Source organism: Typopeltis vanoorti, chromosome 18, assembly GCF_054136105.1.
Source record: "Typopeltis vanoorti isolate ZY-2024b chromosome 18, IOZ_Tvanoo_1.0, whole genome shotgun sequence".
Lineage (NCBI taxonomy): Eukaryota > Metazoa > Arthropoda > Arachnida > Uropygi > Thelyphonidae > Typopeltis > Typopeltis vanoorti.
In genome coordinates, this window is record NC_143566.1 from 9,337,134 (window position 1) to 9,360,486 (window position 23,353).

A 23,353-nucleotide genomic window follows, 5' to 3' on the forward strand; every position below is an offset into this window, starting at 1 on the left:
CTCCAGCACACCTTTAATAATGGAGTCGCCCTACAACACCACTCGCTCATCTTTTGTTAACTCTTTTATGCCATCATTATTTATTTTAATAGTTTTTACCCGAATTTTCTTAATTTTATTCCGCATCCATTTCATTTCTTGCCTCATCCAATCCAATTCAACTTCCGAATCTTGCGACACATTCTCTCTATCATTCAATCTTTCTAACTCTCGACCCCCTCTTCTCTCTTTCACTCTCATTCATCCTTCTTTGTTTCCGTATTTTCGGTCCAACATGCATCCAACTTTCACTATCATTCTTCCCATTTTCACACTCATTCATCATTCTTTATTTCTGTACTTTCAGTCCAACATGTGTCCAACTTTCGCTATTATTCATTTTTTTTCACTATCATTCATTCTTTCGATTTCTGCATCACGCCATTTCTAGTTTCATTCATTCTCTCAAGTTCATTTCCTTCCACCACTCTCACCTCACTTTCGTCCCTTTTAACATCCGTTACGGTTTTCAAATCGCTCTTTTTCTTTTTTACTGATTTTTTAAAATTTTCTCCTCTTTCTCACCATCCTTCTCTTTCAAACGTACACTCATTTTCCTCATGACAATCTCACTGTTAACACTTTCTGTCATCAATTTCATATTTGCATTCATCAATTCCTCGTTCAGGTCACACTTCACACACACCCTCCTTCCATCATCACCAAATATCCACAAATCATTTATGTAATCAAAAGAATACATATAACAGACTTCACACTTAATGAAACGACTGATATCTAAATTAAAGTCATGGAATGACAATGCTGCCGCCATTATTTGCAGTTTACTAAGTCTAATAATAACGATTTCGTAATTACGTTTTGGCAAAAAAAAAAATCATCACACTAATAAAACCGGTAGTGCACAACATTTACAACCTCTCTTACTCAAACAATTATACATATATATTTAATTATTCCTAGAAAACTTATCCCAATCAGGAGCTCTTCTTATACATGTCACTGTGCTTGACTCACGAGCGCCCTCTATGCAATACACTTTTGGAATATTCCGTGGTGTTCAAGATAGGATGCGTGAGGAGTGTTTGTCAGGAGGAATGATAGAAAGTGTGGCTGTGGCAGTTAAGAGAGGTGAAAGGGTGGATGAGATGATTGTGATTGTGGGAACAAATGACTTGAGTGGTGGTGTGAATTGGGCAGTGAGAGATATGAGATTCTTGCTTGAGGTGGTACGAAAGAAGACATAGAGAGGAAAGATAGTGTGTGTGTTGCCTAAGTATGATAATGACTAGCTGAGCAGAAGAGCAGTAATATTGAATGATATAATAGCTAGAATGCATGACAAGAGAGGACTGGAATATGTGGATTCTTGGAGTGCGTTTGAGGACAGAGAGGAATTGTATGCGAGAGACCGCTTACATTTGAATGATGAAGGACGTAGGCATATGGAGAGATTGCTGTTCTGAACAAGTCAGTGTGTCCAAGGGAGGATGGTAACAGGGGTGGCCTTTTGTGGGAATGGGTACTTGGGCGAAGGGGGACAACATCAGCTAACACTGAGCCCAGTGGAGTCTAGAGGGGATAATGCTGGATATAGAAACAACGGCATTTATATGCTTTATACTAATTCCAGGAGTATCAGGAATAAGGGAGAGGAATTGGTGACTCAGATAGCATCAACCTGGCCAAAAATTATTGGGATCACTGAGATGTAGTTGACAGAAGAGGATATAATAACAGGAATAGAAGTCGCTGGGTTCAGCATTTTTCAGCAGGATAGGAAGGGAAAGCATGATGGTGGAGTACTGCTTATGATAAGTGACAACTTATGTCCTCTAAGAGTGGAATCTTTGGAATCCAGTGGCACTAATGATTTTCAAAGCATATGGTGTGAGGTAGAGGTGGGGCTGACAGGATATTTAGTGGGGTGTTCCTACAGACCCAGGAGCACAGAGGGTGGGAACTAGGAAATGTTTAGACAGTTGAGTTTGGCAAGTGCAAGAAGAATGATTGTTATGCGAGATTTTAACTACAGTAGTATAAATTGGGGAGAGGAAGATGCATGTAGCAATAAGGGAATGGAATTTCTAGACTTCTTGAGGGACAAATGTCTTAGGCAACATGTAATAGAGGGAACAAGAGGTTCAAGAGTTTTGAATTTGGTTATAGCATCAGAAGAGTTGATAATAACTGAGATGACATCTCTCCCACCAGTTGGAGAGAGTGACTATATGGTTTTGACATGGAAAATGAATAGACATGCAGGAGTATTAAAGAGTTGGGAACGTATGTGGAATTATAAGGCAGGTGATTATAATACGTCAACTCTAAGACGTCAACTTAGGGAAGTTTCATGGAGGGAGGAATTGGAAGTCCAGGATATCATTAGTGCGTGGGAAATTATGAAAGAATATTTGATAGCAGCAATGGTAAGTTGTATACCACGAGTGAACAAGAGTACACAATTTGGTGAAGAAAAGATGCATGAAGAGAATAAGACACAGGCCAGAAGAGTGACTAGTATGGTAAGGAAGACGAAACTGGAATATGAGAGGAGATTGGCCCTAAGATCCAAAGAAAATCCTAGGGAATTTTTTAGCTATGTGGCCAGTAGGGGGAGAAATAATTGTGGAAGAATGGCATTGCAGGACAAAATGGGAATAGAGTGACTAATGCAGAGAACATAGTGGAGTTTTTCAATGAGCACTTTATTGGAGTATTTCATCCTGGAGGAATCAATTTTAATACTAGAGGGATAGGGCAGGTTCAAGGTTTAGAAGTACAGGATGAGTGTGTTTCAAATACTGAGTACTCTGGATGTCAGTAAACCTGTGGGACTGGATGGTATTTCACCACGAGTTTTGATAGAATGTGCTAGGGAACTGACAGTGCCTTTGACCTGGCTTTTCAATGAAAGTCTGGCTGCGGGAAAGGTGCCCATGGAATGGAAGGAAGGTAAGATAGTGCCATTGCATAAGGTCGGTAGCAGACTGCAAGTGTCTAATTATAGGCCAGTTTGTGTGTCATCAGTAGTTAGTAAGATCTTGGAGAAAGTAGTGAAGCACCATTTACAGCATTGGGCAGATGTGGGTAATGTTATCTGTGAGAGTCGACATGGATTTGTGAAGGGGTGCTCTTGTTTTAGCAATATGCTAGCCTTTTATGATAAAGTTACAAGAGCATTAGATGAGGGAAAGGCATATACTGCCATTTTCTTAGACTTAGCGAAGGCATTTGACAGGATGCCACACAATAAGCTGATATTTAAGTTGCAGCAGATGGGTCTGAATGTCAGATTGGTCAACTGGATTCAGGATTGACTGTCTGATAGGTATCAGAGAGTTGTGTATGGTGGAGCAGTTTCAAGGAGGCAGAGGGTTACAAGTGGGGTCCCACAGGGCTCAGTACTAGGACCTATATTGTTTAACCATTATATCAATGACATTGCCAGTGAATTGCAAGAGGATATTCAGTTGTTTGTGGATGATGCGAAGCTGGGAAGGATTATTAGTAATAGTGCAGATGTGGTAGTCCTGCAAGAGGATTTCAATAAGCTAGATAGATGGGCAAATGAATGGGGGGTACCAGATTAATGCAGCAAAATGTAAGGTCTTGAGGTTTGGGAAACATCGATGGGATGCTGCATACTCTATGGGAGGAGTGATATTGGAAGAAGTAGGGGAGACAAGAGATCTGGGGTTGATGATTGATAGAAACCTGAAATTTAGGGGACATATTGCAAAGGTGGTGAAGGTAACATAGAGGATTGCTGCAATAATGAGAAGGACGCTGACCTGCAGAGATAAAACAGTTATCATTCCGTTGTATAAGACCCTGATCAGACCACACTTGGACTATTGTTCTCAGATTTGAAGGGGATAAATTAACTGTGGAAAGGGTACGAAGGCGGATAACAAAGATAGTTTAGGTCTTTACAATGATAGTTATGAGGATCGGCTGAGGGAATGTGGACTGCAGAGTTTGGTGGATAGAAAAAGGAGAGGTTATATGATTGAGACTTTTAAACTGTTGAGAGGTGGTTACAGGGTTGACACTGGGGAGTTCTTTCGCTTGGTTGAACAGCAGGAAGGAGTGATGACAAGAGGCCATCTCTGTAAGTTACGAAAGGAATCTGTGAGCAAGAGGTGTGAGGAGTTGTTTCTTTGCATGGAGGGGGGTTGAACCATGGAATGCATTGCCTGATGGAGTGGCGAGAGCGAGAACGGTCAATGAGTTTAAGGAGTGGTATGATAGACTTTGTGTTTCTTAGGAGGACCTCCCCTCGATGAGTCTTAATAGACTCTGTGTTTCTTAGGAAGGACCTTCCATGATGAGTCTTTTGACTCCATGGAGGCCTGAATAATAATAATAATTTTTGACAAATATATTGCATTAGAATATCAAAAGGGAAAATTGTTTTTGTTGTTTAAAAAAAAAAGCATTATTTGAAATTGAGGTCGAACAAAACTATCCTTTTTAATTTTCATTAGTAAACTATATATATATATATAGAAATATGAAAAGTTGATTCCTGTAGATGGAAATACATATTATTGCTGCCACTGAAAAAATTTGACCAGTTATAATTTTAGTGAAGGGAAGTGTTAACTCAAGAAAACTGCATTTATGCCAAGATTGTATATGTAATTTTATAAATTTGTACACTAGATTTTTCAGAATTTTCATTATTTATTTTTATTTTAATAGCTATTGTATCTGTTAATAAGCCATCAGGTTTGTTTCTCTAAATTTATAGTTGTAAAAATATTTTATAATCTTTATATGTATGTGTCTGTGTGAGAGAGAGGGATTACAATATCTCCCATAATTTTACATGTATGTATATATACAAGGTGTGCTTATGCTTAATATGAACATGCAAGAGTTCACAAATGGACATTTGTTCATTTATATTAAGTAGTCCAGTGGATTTTACGACAACATATTTGATATAGTATACTTAAACTGAAGAAGTGCCTACTACATTTGATTTTTGTTATTTCATTAATCTTGATCTAGATGTAATTTATTAATCATGTTAATTTCAATAAAAAATCAAATTTTATAAAACTGTTTTTTTGAAGACATTTTGTAAAGCACTTATTTCATTGCACATGAAGAATATAAATTGCAAATATAATATTTCAAATTATTTTCCTTACATGATAACATAAGTCAAAATCATTCACATAAAATCTTTGGAGCAAGATATCTACATGCCTTGTTTAAAAAAAAATAAAATAAAGATTTCAGCAAACAATAAATTTTGATACCTCCCTAGAATTAAATGGTTTATGATCATTATTATAATGAAATTCCTGATATGTATCCTCAAGGATACTACGATAATACTGTTTGTTTGAATAACAGATCTTTGTTTTACTAATTGCACATTAGTGCCTTTTCATCAGTGAAATAGTTCTATTCATTTATAGTCATAGGTAAAGTACTTTTAACAGCTTTCCTGCACTCTGTCACTTATTCTTTTGTTGCTTGCCATCCTATTTCTTGGGAACTGTCATTATCTGCTTATTCTTCAGGAGAGGAGTTGTTTTCCAGATTGCATTCTGTTGCCGTTTAAAAACATGCTGGTTCTCATCTTAACTCAATATCTTAACCTAACTTAAGATGAGAACCAGCATGTTTTTAAACTTTTTTTAAAGAATACAACGTAGTCCATCTGCGCCTGGTTTTAATTTCTGTTTCCAAAACCTGCCTTTTGTTATTTAAGAGAGGTTACTGATTATTTCTTACCATTCCTTCCTGTTTAAGTGCTTTGTTGTATGCAGTTCTCTGTAATATTATTATTATTTATATAGGTATCTTCATGGAGTCAAGAGACTCATTGCAGGAGACTCACACTATCCATTATTCATAGAATATTTATCATACATCTCCTTAAACTTATTCACTGCTAGGGTGCTAACAACCACCTCTAGCAATCCATTCCACTCATTTACCACTATCCAAGTTAAGAACCTAGTCTGCACACTCATAACCTCTCTACCAGCCATTGTGGATGAAATAGTGAATCCAAATTGCACTTCTTGTCCATGTTATTCAACAGGTGTTACAGAATCGTATCCAGATATTGCTGAACGTCTATAGATGTCATGGCTGGTTGAGGTGTTAATAACCACACTAGACAATTTCCAAGTGTCACTCCTTGTTCTCCCCCAACTCTTCATGTATTGTAACAATAACATAGTCTGCACATGCCTAATAACCATGCTAGAAAATTTCCAAGTGTGACTCCTTGTTTACTCCTACTCTTCATGTATTGTAACATTTCTTTTGTCAATTGTCTATCTTATAAAATCCCTTTAGTAACATTATCACCTCTCCCCCCACCAATTAGCTAAACTCTGCAGCCCACATGCCTTCAATCTATCCTCATAGGGAGAATTCCACAGACCTATCAATAGCTTGGTCACTTATCTCTAAATTCTCTCCACAACTTCCTACTACCCAGGTAACCAAATCTGTGCACAGTAGAGTTACATTTTGCAACATTAAATTGACAACCATTGTCCTTTGTCTGCACCACCAGTTTATTTAAATCATCCTGCAGGATATGTACATCACCTTTATCAATTACTGCCCTCTCCAGTTTTGCATCATCAGCAAACTAAATACAACCCTCCCTCAAAAAAATTTCCTCTAATTTGTTAACGTACAAATTAAAAAGTAATGGTGCTAGTACAGAGTGCCAGGCCACACCGTTATTCACCCTCATTTGCCATGATTCCATTCTGCCATACACCACCTTCTGTTGTCTGTCTATCAGCTATCTCCCATTAATGCCAACAGCTTCATATTGATTTCCATTTGCTCCAACTTATTATTATTATTATACAGATATCTTCATGGGGTCAGGAGACTCATCATAGGAGAACCATTTATTCATACACTAGCCATCATTCACAAAAATACCTATTAAAATGGCAGTCATTTACCTTGCTCGTAGTGCTAGTCTGTTTAAGTCAGTAGTTCTTAACCGAAACACTTGTGTTCACGAACTGGTTACAAGTGTTCCGCCAGTGAAAGATGTAACATGACCCTGTTCTGAGTTTAATTGGTTACTCTGATCCTAACAACTGATGACTGATTTGCACATTGACTTCCAAACCAATAAAATATCGTTTATAGGTAATACTTTTAATGTGTAAAAATTTAACACTATTGGAAGAAAAGATTTCAAGTTACTTTCCTTCCTTAAATACACACAGTTATGACCAGATACGAAATCCATTTGGCACAGTTAATACATCGAGCTGTGAATTTTCGTTACAAGAAGAACTATCAGTTACCTTGTCAACGGATTGTATTCTGAAAATGAAATTCTCCAAAATAACTCTTGAGGAATTTTGGATTTTTGTCCAAGCCATATACCAAGCTCTCCACAAGTACATTGAAAATTTTGTTACAGTTTTCAACATCATATTTGAGTCAGCTCAGTTTCTCAATATTAACCAAAATAAAAACTAAAACGTATGAAACACTTACTAATATAGACAAAGAGATGAGAGTATTTATATTACATATTAGACCTGATATTGCTGAAATCTGCAAAAGCCGACAAGCTCAAGTATCACATTAAAATAAGTTCTATTTTTCTAAAAGACAAATCCATGCATATTTTTATTGTTAACTTTATGATCCTAATGCTTTTGGTGTTCCCCAAATTTTTCTTATAATCAAAAATGTTCCGTGACTTCGAAAAGGTTAAGAACAACTGGTTTAAGTCTTCGTGCAGGAACTCTGCATCACCTTCATTTATCATTAGTCTTCCTAGTTTAGCATTATTATGATTATTATTATTACCCCAAGACCTCATGGAGTCAAAGACTCATCTGGGAGGTCCTTTTATCATACACACATCTCATCATACCGTGTTTTAAACACACTCAAACTCCTTGCACACACCACACTCTCAGGCAAGGCATTCCAATCATTCACAACTCTGCACGAAAAAAACCTGCCTCTCACTCCCCTACTCACACCCTCTTTATACAGTTTCCAGAGATGACCTCTGGTTCTCCCCTGATCTCCTACTATTTTCTGTAGAACTTCTTCACCATTGATCTTATAACAACCCCTTTACCAACTTGTAGGTCTCTCTCATATCTCCCCTCTTCCTCCTGTCCACCAGACTCAGCAAATTACATTTTCTCAATCTTTTCTCATACTCGATATTCCAGAGGTCAGAAACTACCTTAGTCAGTCGCCTTTGGACCATTTCCAACATCTCTTCATCCTTCTGAAAACCTGGTGACCAAATCTTGACACAATAGTCCATGTGTGGCCTAATCAAAGCCTTTTACAATGGAACAAGAATCTCCCTACTTCAACATGTCAGTGCCCGCCACATCATTCTCAGAAGCCTTTGTGTTGTCTTCACAATTTTGGCGATGTGTCCCCTAAATTTTAGATCTTTATCCACTATCACCCCCAGATCTCTTATTTCCTCTACCTGCAACAATATATTCTCACCAAGCATAAATTCTGCATCCCATCTTTGTTTTCCAAATTTTAAAATCTTACATTTTGCAACATTGAACTCACATCCCCATTTCCATGGCCAATCACTCAATTTATTCAAGTCTTCTTGTAAGGCCACAACATCTTCAGTACTCTTTATGGTTCATCCCAACTTTGCATCATCTGCAAACAACTGAATATCTTCGCCAATATCATTAATATACAAGTTAAACAGTAATGGCCCTAAAACAGGCCCCTGAGGCACTCTACTAGTGACTTTCCTTTTCTTGGATATTGCACTCCCATACACAACTTGTTGATACCTATCACATAGCCAGTCTCCAATCCAATGCACTAATCTAATATCCAACCCCATCTGCTCTAGTTTGACTGTTAACTTATCATGAGATACTCTATCAAAAGCCTTTGCGAAATCTAAGTATATTACTGTATATCCTTCTCCTCTGTCCAAGGAAGCAGTCATTTTATTGTAATAAATAAGTAGATTACTAAAACATGAGTTCCCTTTAGCAAATCCATGCTGTCCATCAAAGATAATACCATTGTTGTCAACCCAACTCTGCATGCTAGAGCTCACAAGCTTCTCCAAAAACACCTGACCCACAGATAGGCCTATAATTTGATGCTTAAGTTCGATCACCTCCTTTATGAAGTGGCACAATCTTGCCCTCCTTCCACTCCATAGGAACTTGACCAAGTGTAAGACTCGTATTAAAAAAATATGTCAAAGCAGGTGTCAACTCCCTGGCACATTCCTTCAGAATATGCGGTGATATATTATCAAGGCACACAGCCTTATTTACATCTAGTTTATTATTTTAACGGTATAATAGAACACAGAAACTAAGTAAATAATTAATTTATTAACTTGATGCTGATATTTCGCTGGTATTATAACCAGCATCTTCAGAGCACAAAAACACTGTTTGTCACAATACGTGAGACTAAAACAACATGGTGTACTTAAACAAAATTGTAGTAGCAACACAAAGACTAGAGTCCTGATTTTGTCACCATCTATCTGAAAAAAAAAAAAAAAAAAAAAGCTATCATATAGTTTCATAAAGTTATCATTAATTTCCTCGTCCATCGAACGAGGAATATACGACCTGCCTTATTTACTTAGTTTCTGTGTTCTATTATACCATTAAAATAATAAACAACATGTTCAACGAACACATAAGTCTGTCCACACGTTTATTTACATCTAGTTTACTCAACTCCCCAAACACCTCTTGCTCGCTTACAGTCAGTCCTCCTCCCATTCATCAACTGCTCTCAATTTCTCCATGAAGTCACATTCACAAGATTGAAAGATCTTTACGAACTGCTAATTAAGTATCTCCACCACACATTCTGCAACAGCTGTCTTTATACCGAATAATTAAATGTTTTAAGGATACTTGTGACATAAAGACTGAATAATATAAGCATGTAAACACAAGAAAGATATTTAATTAACCAAATATTTTGGTGTGGAAATAGCAGAACATCTTCAGTGGCACTACAAAACAGTTTTAAAAAAAAAAAAAAATACAAGGTGGAATACTAACAATAGATCATTTAAAAATAGAACAAGCCGCGTGATGTTATATCACTAAGTATTAAAGGGAATATTTTTAAGCAGAGACATGATTGAAATAAAGATATTAATTAATAATATTAAATAACATAAAATTAATATGAATTAATGAGTTATCCTGATTAGACTTTCCCAGATTATTGATATAGATATGCAGTCATTCTGATTCAGGTTAAGACAATGGAGTAAGGCTCTACGCTTTCTTTGAATAAATGCTCAAATTTATAACGGGATCTATGTAAGAGGCGAGTTTTTGACCAAAGGATGTTGTGGTTAGTTTAAACCCTGTGCTGAGCCAATCTAGATTTTTCAGGTTTGTTGTGATGAATGATGGATTGATGTTCTTGGATTCGTTTTTCAAGAGAACGTCCAGTTTGTCCAAAATAGGAGAGTCATAGTTGATCTTTATGAACTGCTCATTAAGTATCTCCACCACACATTCTGCAACAGCTGTCTTTATACCATTTTCTCCAATCAATGTCATCCTTCCATAATCATTCTTTCTTTTGCTGGCTACATATCGAAAGAACTCCCTAGGATTATTTTTGGCTTCATTAGCTAACTGCTGTTCATACCTCTCTTTAGCTATCCTCACCAACCAAGTCACCAACAATCAACCTTGGTCTACCTTTGTAGACCAAGCAGTGACTTGCTTGGTCTACAAAGATCAAGCAAGTCACTTGCTTGATCTTTGTAGACCTCATGAAATTGATTATTTCCACTTTTCTTATGCTGCCTCCACAATGCCCGTTTTCTCTGTATCACATGCTTAATCTCTTTATTCGTCCATCTCACACCTATTTTATTTAACCTTCTCACCCTTGGAATACATTTAGACATTGCATCTACTAGATAGTTTTTGAAAATCCCCCAAGCTGCATTGATCTCTTTTCCAGCTAACTCCTCATTCCACACTACACCTGCAAGCTGTCTCCATAGCTTGTCATAATCCCCCCCCCCGTACTTCCAGCAGTCCGAGGACCCTTTTCTCACAGGGGTCCTCGCACTGCTGGAAGCCACCCAGGTAATCATCTCATAGTCACTCTCACCAATTGGTGGATGATTTGACACCTCATTTATAATTACATCCTCTGATGAGATGACCAAATCCAAGACCCTTAATCCTCGTGTGTCCTCTGTTACATACTGTGAGGTAGTTATCCCTCAAAAACTCAAGAAACTCATTTTGTTTACTTCCAGTTGCTATGTCATCATTCCAGTCTATATTGCCATAATTAAAATCACCCATAATGATCACCCTTTTCTTATTTGCTTGGCTAATTTGACTATGCATTTCACTATCATCACCATCCATATTACCTGGTCTATAACAACATCCCACCATGTATTTGATTCCATTCACCTCTATCTCACACCATACTGCCTCAAAACCACTGGCACTATTTCCCTCTTGCATCTCTACTTTGTATGGACATAACTCTTTCTCTATCATCAATAGCATTCCCCCTCCCTTTTTACCCCTTCTATCCTCACAAAACACATCATACCCTTCCATCTCTATTCCTGTCAGAATGTCATCCTCTTCCAACCATGTCTCACTTATTCTGACAATCTTTGGGTGAACAGATGCAATTAGTGCAGCCATTTCATCTGGCTTGTTTCTTATACGTCTAGCATTTGTATACAAACACAACAGCTCATTTCTGGATCTACGGCTAGTTCCACTGATACCACTCACTCGATGTGATCTCTCCATGCTGGACTGGGGCAATTTCCCTTTCTGCTTCTTCATTATAGAACCCTTTTCATTTCCAACTGTTTCCTCTTGATCCCTGGTCATCCCATTCCTTTCCTGCCTACATATGCTCTCACCTCCTCTTGGAGTATCCACCTTTCTCTTCAACATTGTCAACAAACAACTAAATATTTCCTGTCAAATCATTTCCTATACCATTGATGTACATATTAAACAACAGATGGCCAAATACTGAGCCCCATGAAACAACACTGGTTACTTGCCTTCTCCTGAACTAAAATCTCCATAAACCACTTTGCCCCATTGATGCCTGTCCATCAGATTCATATCCGTTCCCATTTGTCTTAATTTATGCTATACAGTTGTGTGGAATCTTGTCAAACGCTTTTGCAAAGCCTACCAATACCACTGAGTAGCCATTCCCTTATCCAACCCTAGTGTCACTTTTATTATAAAAAGTAAAAAAATTACTAAAACATGAACTACCCTACACAAAATCATGTTGTCCTTTATAGAATATCATATTCCTATAGACCCAATCCTGAATTCTGTCTTTCACAAATTCCTCTAATACCTAACTATTACTCCTGAGGTTGCCGGCCTGGTTGGTCGAGTGGTTAACGTATCCGTTCTCCAACGAAAAGGCCACAGGTTCGGATCCCGTTGTAGGTATGGATGTTTGTGAAAATACTAGTTGTGGTGGTGGTGGGCAGTAGATGGATTGAGTGGTGGAAACAGAGCTGTGGAGTAGGTGCCCTCCTTCGATAAGTCTTTGGACTCCCTGGAAAGATCACGTAATAATAATAATAAATGATAAATTAAATTCTGATTGGCATATAATTTGCTACTTTGGTTTTTGAGCCTCCTTTATGCAATGGGACTATTTTGCCCTCTTTCCACTCCATTTGCATCTTTTCACCACTGTGGCTTAAATTAAGCAGCTTGGTCAGAGGAGCCGATAATTCCCTTGCACATTCATATAATATATAGGCCAATATGCCATCTAATCCCATGGCTGTGTTTGGTTTGAGGTTCAGGAATATTTTAAGCACCTCCATTTCTTTAACCTCTATTCTCCTATCGGTCACTGTCACATCTGGTATTGCAAAGTCACAACCTAGGTAGTGCACCCAACAAAATGTTCACCCAGTAATTCACCTATTTGGTTTGGTTTTGTTACCTCCCCACCATGAGCACTCTTTAAAGTTATCCTTCCATGGTCATTCCTCCTTTCACTTGTCACATAACATAAGAACTTCTTAGGGTGTCTTTTGGCTTATCATCTGGCTATCTTTCATAGTTTGCTTTGGCCTTCCATACCATACTGGTCACTCTTCTTGCCTGTGCCTTATACTGCTCATGGGCATGCTGATCACCTTTTCTTTGTATGCAACTCCTGCTTAAAGAAGCTATTCATCCACTAACTCCTACCTGATTTATCCTTCTGACTCTAAGTATACATTCAAATACTATTTTCTTCAAAGAGCAAGGGAGATGTTCAGCTGACAACATCTCTCTCATCCAAATTCTTATACCATTGCTATGCAGAATGCTGTCTCCTCAGTTTGTCATAATCACCTGCTTTGCAATTCCACATATATCCCTTCTTAACAGAAAATTCTGCATGTCTGGCAATTTCCCAGGTCAAAACTACATGATCACGTTGTCCAAGCAGAGACAGAATAGCTAGATAGTGTTAAGCTCTCTCTGATGCAGTGATCAGATCCATCACTGGTGAACTTTGTGTCCCCTTCATTACATGTTACCTCTGCAGTTGTATAAATTCCATATCCTTCCCTGCCTGTTACCATTCTTCTTCTTCCCCATCTATGTCCCCATAGTTGATATCTCCCATAATAATTAATCAACCTGTACTCATCTTGCTAATTTGCAAGTGCATGTTACCTACATTCTCATGTATAGCCATTGGATTATACAGCAACAAGTTATATATTTATATATTTTTTGTTATTTGTTATTATATGTTATTTTTTGTTATTATATGTTTATATATTTAAATAAACAAATCTGAAAACACACCCCAACTCAACATCACCAGAGTTAAATATCGGTACTATCAACATAAGAAGCCTGAATGGCAAAGAAATGGAGCTAGCAGAGGAATTAGATAAGTATCAGATCGACATAATAGGGGTGACTGAAACAAAAAAGACAAAAACTGGTGAGATCTTTCTGAGCAATAAATACAAAATGTTATATTCGGGCAATGACAATCAAGGAAAAGAAGGAGTAGCCATAGTATTCAACACAAAATACGAGGCTAATCTTCTTGAATGGCAGTTAATCTCAAGTAGAGTAATGTGGGCAAATATGAGAATGGGGAACTGGACAATGAGACTTATTTGTGCCTATGGTCCCATAGAAGGTTCTACTAAGGTAGAAGTGGAGGAATTTTTTGAGGCTTTAGAAAAAGCAACTGACACAATGAAAAGGGAAAAGTTGGTCCTTGTTGGGGATCTAAATAGCAGAGTAGGAAAGAACAAAGCTAATAATAATGGCAAATACCTGTTGGATTTCTGCTCAGGACATGGACTGGTTATTACTAACACCATCTTCCAACATAAAAATGTGCACAAATTCACATGGAGAGAAGAGGCAAGGATCACTATTTAGTCTTGAGCAGGATAAAATTGAATTTCATATTGAAAAGAATGACATGTAAGAAAGTTTTAAAGCGAATAAAGGTTGAGCAGCTCTCAGATGTGAACTGTAGACTAAAATACACAAAGTTAGCCAATCTCATATGGAGGTAGCAGGGTTTTTTCTCCTGGAAACTCGGGTTTTTCATCCCACATACAGACAAATCGGCCCTTCAGAATACACACAATTTACAGACAAAAAGATACTAGTTGTGGTAGTGGTGGTGGGCGGTAGATGGCGTTGATGGAGTTACAGGCAAATTCATCGAAAAGCAGTTAATCGAAAGACAATTCACCGAATGCAATTCATCGAAAAAGCAATTTGCCGAACGACAATTTAACGAATGGCAATTCGTCGAAAATGCAATTCATCGAATGACCAATTCGTCGAAAATGCAATTCATCGAGAAAACAATTCACCGAAAATTTTTCGATGAATTCTTTCATAATTCATCGAAAAGCCATTTTTCTTGCAAATTATTGTTTAGAAAATGTTCAGTAACAATGCGGAACGTTACTCATGATACAGACAACATATGGAAGCGGTCATTGAAACGTAATAATTATTTTCTTGCATTTTAGAGCATTTAATGTAAGTGTACATCCTGCTTCATTGTACAGTTAGCGATTTATCTGTAGGGAAGACAGGAGTACCACATGCACTTATCTCCCGAATAATCTCGAAAACATGTAATTGCAGTTAATAAGGGGAGGAATAAGCTAAGAAATTCGTTCTACCAAATTTTGTCACAATAAGTCTAGTCGATTGAAATTAAAAATTTCATTAAATTTCATCCAGCCAGAGCGAAATTGCTAATATCATTTAGGAACTTCTTTACGGAAATGTCATGATAAAAGTGATCCATTACGAACTGAAACTGAACCGTGCATTCAGCTTCTTGTACTGAAAATTTCTGCTAAGTCAGCGAGTTATTGTAATACATAATTTCGACATTTTTCTTTGTCGCCCCGAATATAGCTGAACTGAAAACTGGAATGGTTCGACATTTTTTTGTAAAAGTTTCAAATACGGAATCCAAATAAAATTTTTTCATTGCAATAAATAAATAAATTTACTGAACGTAAGTTAGTAGGCCTAATACTGAGATGACTAAGCTTTTCCTCCTGGAAATAGGCAAATCGGACAAGAACGACAATAAGAATCGATATTGTTCTGTAATTATTCCTTAGTAAAGCAGCATTGCTATACCAACAATCATTATATTGAGGAGGATGAGGGAAAATAGTATTAATCATTAATATTACTACTACTACTAATAATAATAATAAATTGATTCTTTGATGTAAATATTTTTCACAATATAATAATAAAATATACAGGAATTCAGAGTAAAAATATTGGAAAACTTGAAAAAATTCATTCCTGAAGATTTTTCAAGCATGTTTCACTTATTTACTCCTGTTTCTGTTATTCCTCAACGACAGGAGTGCCACATGCACTTATCTCCCGAATAACCTCGAAAGCAAGTAACTGCAGTTAATAAGGGAAGGAATAGGCTAAGAATACTAATGAGTATATGTGTGGGTATATTTCTGGGTTTTGAGGAGGTGATCGGTGCAGTTTGTTAAAAAAAAAAAATAATAATAGGTTAAAATATTCTCTAGGAAAGGAAAATAATAAAATAAGGAATGATGAATAAAGAGTCTTAAAAAACAAACCTGTGAACCTTTTAGAAGCATACTCATCTAGTGTTATATTTAGATGAGCAGCGGTTGGAAGTCTTATTCGACTTTTGAAGGATGCCAGTGGTCGGCAGATCACAGTTAGAAAACACAGTGCTAAAGGAAATTGGAATTGGGTTGAGCTGTTTTGAATTAAGGAAGAAGCAACTGGCCTTAAATCACTGCGTGTTTTTCCTATTCGGTTCGCTTGTTTTTCGGCAAGAAAAAAAAAACAAAGAAAAAATTTCAGAGAGGAAAAACCTTCCATCCTCGTATGAGACAGGCTAACTCACCTTCAGGTTAACCGCCCTGATAAAGGCGCTTGACATCCTTGATAAACGTAGGATGCTGACGTCCTTTTCAGCAGTTTCATTAAATGAGCTGTAGAATTTTTCACTTCTCGGTTTCTGCAGTTTTGTAGAAAATAAGTTTAGGATGGAGGACTTTTTTTTATACATTCACGCCAAATTTTTTTGTAGTCTTCCATTTTCCAGAGATGAGATGTTTCTTAAAGTTGATTTTTCTGTTTTGGAATTTTCGAGTTGGTTCGAAAAAATGGCTCAACAATGCGATCGTGCATGATCGCATTGTTGAGCCATTTTTTCCATGAGGAGAAGACTACGAGAGTGGCATACCTAAATATGCTAGAGAAATTTGTGTTTCCCAGATTGAGAATGTGTAGGGCCTCATTTTCCAGCATGATGGAGCAACTCCACATTATGGCGACTGCGCGTATCCCACTGCTTGTGGCCACCGCGCAGTTCCGATTTGATTCCGATGGATTTCTTCTTTTGCGTATATTTATATTCGTGTATAAATAATTAAGTAAAAGAGTTATTTTCCCAAATGATTACGTTTTCCGATTTTTACATATGGCTATGTTCGTGACCGAACAATTCATCAGAAAAATTCATCTCGCGAACTATTGATTGCAGAAAAAATTCGCTGAAAATGTTATTCGCTAGAAAATTGAAATGATATTGCATTGATACCGATATGAAAAGTAAATGCAGGGAAGATAAATTTCGTAAAGGCGTAAACTTTTACTAACGCATAAACTGAACAAACTTATTTGCCATCGCAATACATAAATGTCTTTTTACTGTATTCAGTGTTAAACAAAGCCACCTGTTTTCTGGCTTCTGCATTATAGCATCTGTTGAAGTGAAAGTTTCTTTAATGGTACATGGACATTTTCATTGCAGTCTTCGGACAAAACAGAAGTAGTAAAAATTTATCAATTCCTGAGTAAAAATGAATACTTCTGTGTGTTATAAGAAGTTGATTTACAACAAAATATTAGCATTTTTGAGATATCTTCTATTATTGATAAGACATAAGAGCTGCTGACAGTAAAAAATAAATAAATAAAATAAAATAAACCTAATGTATTGAGATTAACAAATTGTTCAATGCTAGCAATGTTGAGTTCTTTCCTCATATCGTTGTTTTTAATATGATATTGCCATTGATGCCCTCTATTCACGCTCCTAATCTTTCTCTCTAATATCTGCGGTCTCTAGACTTTGATAGTGTTTTTTTTTCTTTCTAAACCAGCTTTTCGATCCATAATTTTTTAAAACTGGTTCGAACACTGTCTTGTATACAGCTAGTTTTAGTGTTTTGAATAATTTCTCTAATTCCATGAAACTTTGTTCTTTTTCCTTCCTACCATACCAGCTTTGCTAATTCTGTTGTCTATTTCCATATTTAAAATTTTAAATTTGCCAACTTTACTAAAAATTGTGCCTAAATAGCTGAAATATGCTTCTTCTGTAAGTTCTCCATTCAGGATGCAGTTCACATTTCGTCTTTTTATTGTTGATTTTCATACCAAATTTAATACAGCATTTATTCAGTTTATTTAGGGAAGCAGACTTATACTGGATTTATATGAGAGTATATTATATATATATATATATATATATATATATATATATATATATTTTTTTTTTTTTGTAGGATGTACATTACGATAATATCCAGTGCGTAACCACCGTAGATATGTTGAAAATATAATATGAAGGATATCATATAGAGAATGATTCAAAATTTATGCTTATTTAGAAGAATTTCTAATGCTTAGGCCCCCCCCTCCTTATTTTCTCCTGCAATTCAATTACATAACCACTCTTAATTTCTACAGGTTTGAAAAAGTTTCCAGAGAGTATTCATAATCTACTACTCCATTTTACCATTTTGACAAAAGAAATAAGAGAATAATATTGTTTACCGTGAAGATTCTGTAATCTTTCTTTGCCATCTTAAATCAGCTGTTCTACTGTCTGCTGAAATTATTTGAAATTTTAGAAACACTATGCTATATTTTCAACGTGTAAAACTGCTTATATGCATACCACACAAAAGAAAGTTCAGTAGAAAGTTCAGATTTTTGTTTCTTTTTCTTAAAATAATCTAAATATTTTTACTTCTACTTCTGATGCTGGTTGCTATTTCTGAAGTAATCTACGTCTTAGAAATATTTGATAGTAATCGTCTTAGCTGGAGGAAAAGGGTAAAGGCTTAGATTACTCTGGGTGCTATTGAGAAAGAAAAGAGAGGACACTTAGCCAGAAGGGACACTAAAGTGCCTCAAGCTGTAGTGCGAATTAGATCAAGAATGTCGTGTTTTGTTTTCAATTGTTGATTAGTAGACATCCTAACATAGAAATAAATATAGACATTTCTTTCACAGGCTGATACAGTATTTATCCTAAAATAAGTTCTTAATTTGTAATGATCAGTTTCATTTTTATTATCGAAAAATTATAAATTATTTCTTTCAATTATCTTGAAAAAGAAGATTTGAATTGTTTTTGAAAGAAAAGGAACATATGCATAATCTTATTTTTTGGTGGGGCTGGGGGAGGTTATAGACTTATTCAATCTGCAGTTATTTCAGAGAATTTATTTTATAAATTTCGCAAGACAACTGTTATAAACGTAAATCACTTGGGGAAACATGTCCATTCATTTTAGTGTAAATAGTAGCAAATGTTTAGCTACTTCAACAATGCCATGTATCTAAACTGAAAGAAAAAAATATTTATACAAGAGTAATAACATTTATACAAGAGTAATAACATCTGCTGATGTTAGAACTCTTACATAAATAATTTTTTTCTGACATATCTCTATTAGTTATAATGTAATCAATCTACAGATTTTTATCCTCTTTTATTCTACCATCTTATGGGCAGCGATTTCTTCTTTGTACTACAAGAAAAAAAAAGCAGATGACACAAGAAAAATATGTAGTATTTTCTTTTTCATTGGGTGAATTTACAATGTCCTTTCTTTGTGTTTTGGAAGGAAGTGTAATTGATTATTTTCTTACTATTTTTGTCATTATAACACATCTGATACAATTAGTATATCTGAACTAGCAGAAAATATATACATATCAATTTAAATCATAACCTTTAATTTCATTTTGTAATGACCAATTATACAGGGGAAACCAAGAGGATTACAATATAAAGAAAATAAAAAAAAATAGTGATATGATTAAAGAATTTCATTTTATTCTCTATAAAACAGAGTCGCTCAAGCAGGTCCTTCAGGAAATCTGTGAAGTATTAGATATGTGATATGTGAAGAGCCAAAGGCTTCAATTCGGCGACATATAACTTGTTTAAGTTAAGGGATATTACATCCCATATAGTTTCTTAGCCGAATAAGAAACTCAAAGAGTTTCATGCCGAATATAGTAGAAACTGTATAAAGTTCGGCGATTCCAAGCGTAAGCAAATACCTGGATACTGCAGCACTGATCCCAAAGGGTAGTGCAAGCTGGGGCAACTCGTGGTAGAAGTGGAGCAAGCTCCGATCACTATTCTTGATATTTGCCCATAATGTGAACTTAGCTCCTAGGAACTGTATTTTTGTTCACATTATGAGAGAAGGTCACTACCCAGACCGGTTTCGACCTTTATTGAGGTCTCATCAGTGAGTAGCCAGACCTAGTTAATATCAAGTTTGTAGCGAACAGAACTTGTACCCCTTCTACGAGTATTGCCGTAAGGTGCTCTAATAAATTATTAGATATATGAAGAGCCAAAGGCTTACAAACTTGATATTAACTAGGTCTGGCTACTCACTGATGAGACCTCAATAAAGGTCGAAACCGGTCTGGGTAGTGACCTTCTCTCATAATGTGAACAAAAATACAGTTCCTAGGAGCTAAGTTCACATTATGGGCAAATATCAAGAATAGTGATCGGAGCTTGCTCCACTTCTACCACGAGTTGCCCCAGCTTGCACTACCCTTTGGGATCAGTGCTGCAGTATCCAGGTATTTGCTTACGCTTGGAATCGCCGAACTTTATACAGTTTCTACTATATTCGGCATGAAACTCTTTGAGTTTCTTATTCAGCTAAGAAACTATCTGTGAAGTATTCTTCGAAACATGATTTGAACAAAAATATAACATAATCTTGAACCTCCGCAGCCTGTTTTTTTTTTCAAAAATAATTCAAATATTTCAAATAATTATCGTGAATTAATTTTTTTCGAGAACAAAGAAAATGTTTTGTGGAGTAAGCGATTAGAAAAAATTAGCAAAAAAATAAAAATAAATAAAAATGAAATTAGTGTTCCAAGGTAAGGCGATATTTAAATGAAGAAACTATGCAAGAACCTTTATTTTGTCCAGGCATTAAAATTGCTTTGTACAATAAAAAGAGAAAATAAAAATAATTTCTATATTTTTAGTTTATCCAATATAACTAGGATTCAGTTACCCAGCATAGAACGAGGAACTGCATTCCTTGTTATAGACAACTGAGATGCAGCTATGAGCGTGAGTTAATCCGATTAACTGTTCTCTTCAGCGGGAGGGTTTATCACACCTTCTAATGGACATGCTGGCCGAATTGCACTTCTTATAACTTCAACAGATAGCATTCATCGTATCCAGATTTATCTGGACGTCTATAGACGTCCTGCCCGGTTGAGGGGGCGGGGGTTAAACGAGGAGGAACTGGTACAATTAATAGAAGACGTTGAACCAAATGGCGGGGAAAGTTCTTCCAAAGATTATGATTGTGATGAGTCCGTTAAAGAATTCAGTTAAAGAAATTAGCAATAGGATTAGACTTGACAAGAAAGCTATTTTATGGATAATGATCTCTCAATGGAGCTTTCCAGAAAATTTACGAGACAATTGGATATTTGTTTAGTTCCGTATTATGAACTTAATAAAAAATTGTAGCATAGTGGTAAGCAAGGTCTTATTACTGACAATACAAATTATATCTGAGACTTCTCAACAAACTGTGGGCGCGGCTCCCAAGGGGGCCGCGCCCACAGTTTGGGAAGCGCTGGACTAAAATACTTCACATCTGTCTCAAATAATCAAAACAACCCATAACGGTCTTTCCAAAGGTCGAAGTTCTCGAGGTAGCCAGTCAGCTAAAATACCTAGGAGTAACAAGAGATGGAAAACTGAGATTGAGGGATTAGGCCGATGAGCGCTGAAAACAATATATACAGGAGCTATACTACCATTGATAATTGACGGTCAACTTAACAGCACCATGTGACTTATAATCTGGAACCATTAAAACAACTCCTATTTATTGGCTTACAATGCTAAGCAACATAATACCACCAAATCTAAGAAGTGATGCTCTGTCACAGAATATGACAAAGAACTCAGAAATACTGTATTGCCTATACATAATGACATATGAGAACTATAGCTTAACAGATTGAAATCAAGAAAGCCCCCCCTCTTCGTGAAGATAAACATCTGAGAATGATTAATTAAAATACTAAAAATTAATGGAAACGAGTGTGGAGCATAAATACTAATGCCCAACTCAAAATTTAGTTTGATAGTTGCTGCCTCAACATCCCGGCAGGGGCGAGCAGTAGTGTCTGGAGCCTGTGTGCAAAACTTTAGTTGGCGCCCCTATCCTCCCCTCCAATAAAAAAATCACTTTAAAAAAACGTTTTTTTTTTTAAATATTTCCTCCTCTTTGGCGCCTTTACTATCCTGGCGCCTGTGTGCATCACACACATTGCACATATGGCCGGCGTGCCCCTATATCCCGGGTGTGGAATTGGAAAGACATGGATAACACTGAACAGGATTCGTACGCAATAGAAGATGTGTAAGCTTTCTGTACAAGTGGAGGAAAATTCCCTCACCGGAGTGTGACCGTGGACACCCGAACCAATCAATCCATCATATTTGCATTGAGTGCAGTCTTCGCACATATACGAGTCAAAGGAGCTACTTCCTAGAGGTGACACCGCCTTCTATAGACTGGATCAGAGAACATAATCTTAACTTATAAGTGCTTTGTCCGTCAAACGTGTAACTGCCTGTTTTACTGTAATTATTTATCATTTACACTTTTTTTTTATTTTACTTCAAAGACATCCCAAAAGATTACAAGCATTTATACTTCCAGTCTATTTTTGACATCCGTGCATCACGGTACGTGAAGAAATTTCATAGTGAATGCTTTGCTTTCTCTATGTAAAAAAATGTGGCTAATATTCCTTTCTTAATTAAATTCATGTATTTCAAACTTGCGTACTACAGAACTATATATATATATATATATATATATATATAACGTTTTTTAACTTGGGTATATTATGTATTCAAGATACCAAATAATTTTATATAAACTTGGTTTTAATCCTATTTCCAAAGTAAGCAAACGGACAAGAAAGTCAAGTTTGCGCCTGCAAGTAGTGCAAGTCCAAGACAACTCTTGGTAGTGCCAGTCGAGGCAACTCTTGGTAAAGGTGGATAAAGTTCTGATCACTTTTCTTAGTGTGTATAATACTAATATACTAATAACTAACTAACTAATATACTAATAACTAACTAACTAATATATAATATATATAGATATATGTGTGTGTGTGTGTGTGTGTGTGTGTGTGTGTGTGTGTGTGTGTGTGTGTGTGTGTGTGTGTGTGTGTGTGTGTGTGTGTGTGTGTGTGTGTGTGTATAATATAATATATATAATAATATATAACTAAATAATAACTAATAAAAAGTAATATACTAATAAAGTATACTAAGAAAAGTGACCACAGCTTTATCCACCTTTACCACGAGTTGCCTTGGACTTGCACTACTTACAGGCGCAAACTGTCTGTTTGCTTACTTGGGAAATAGGATTAAAACCAAGTTAATATAAAGTTACTTGGTATCTTGAATATATATAATATATATAATATATATA